Genomic DNA, 1538 nt, shown 5'->3' on the forward strand with positions numbered 1-1538 from the left:
AAAAAGCCAGAAGCCTGACTCTGCTCCCTGGATTCGAATTCATAAATAAACTTCTTTCCACTAGTTTTCCTGCCTCTCAATTTATTAGTGTTGAGGGTAGCAGCCAAGCATTACTTGGACCATAACAGTTCCATGAAAAAAAGCAGCTAATTCAGTTTCCAATTCACTCACTGAATGGTTTTTCCCCATGAGACCACCATTGCGAGTTGGTATGCAACAGAATTGTTTTATGCATAGTAACCATTTTGTCACACAGAATATAAAACAGATGTGAACTCAAGGATTAATAGGTAACCAAATTAATAACTTTTACTGATTCATGAAAGGGTATTCTTAGGTGATACCTTAACTATTACTGTGAATGTGTGGCAATGAAGAATATAAAGACTGACAGTGAAGTTTGTTTCCACGGTCTTAATTCATACTAAGATGATAGCAGTTTTACCCACCATTACTTTTGCATCTACAGAGGACATGTCAACACGGGTCGGGGGGGGAAGGTAAATCATGTATTGTATCATTATGAAAATAGTCTTGACCTTGTTACTCCTAAAAGTGTCAGTGTCTTTAAGACATGAAGCATTCATGGACCACCACTTGAGAACTATCATAATTAAATGTCCCCACTCCTGGGGCTTATAATACAAAAGTAATGAATAACGCAATACCTACCCTGAAGGAGTTCACAGTCTCAACACAAGAGGTAAGCAGTTAGACAAATAACTGTATCATGTTGAGTGCTGTAACAGAGGTAGGTATTAGAAACATTGATAGTTACAAAAAAAAGATGAAACAACTGGATTGTATATCCAAAATCGGAATAATTGTTAGGCATCAGTTTTAATTCCTATTTCTTTCCAAAATAAGTCTATTTCATTTAATTCAAGTATGAGTTGAGTTCCTATCAAGGTATTAGGTGGTGTGAAGAAACTTAGTTTTTGAGGCCGGGCACAGTGGCTCAGCCTTGTAATCCTAGCACTTCGGGTGGCCGAGGCGAGAGGACTTCCTGAGCCCGGGGGATTGAGACCAACCTGGGCAACTTGGTGAGACCTCATCTCTACAATAAATCACAAAAAAACTAAGCAGGCATGGTGGCGTGTGTCTGTAGTTCCACTACTTGGAAGGCTGAAGACAGAAGGATCTCCTGAGCCCAGCAGGTCAAGACTACAGCAGCCGTGAGCGTGCCACTGCACTCCAGCCTGGGCAACAGAGTGAGACTCCAACTCAAAAAAAAAGAATTAGTTTTCGGAGTTACAAGTCCTCAATTCTAAGCATCCAGAGTGGGAAAAACTCCACACTTGTTTCTGATGTTGACTATAAAAGAACAAGACTGGTCGGGCTCGGTGGCTCAGCCTGTAATCCCGTGCTTTGGGAGGCCAAGGTGAGTGAATTGCCTGACCCCGCGGGTCCAGGACCCGCCCAGGCAACTTGGCGAGACCTCATCTCTATGATAAATCAAAAAATTAGCTGGGCGTGGTAGTGCGCACCTGTAGTTCCAGCTACTTGGAAGGCTGAGGCGGAAGGATCGCTGGAGCCCA

The sequence above is a fragment of the Carlito syrichta genome, unplaced genomic scaffold (genome assembly GCF_000164805.1).
Source record: "Carlito syrichta isolate Samal-C Ts95f unplaced genomic scaffold, Tarsius_syrichta-2.0.1 Scaffold315142, whole genome shotgun sequence".
In the NCBI taxonomy this organism is placed as follows: domain Eukaryota; kingdom Metazoa; phylum Chordata; class Mammalia; order Primates; family Tarsiidae; genus Carlito; species Carlito syrichta.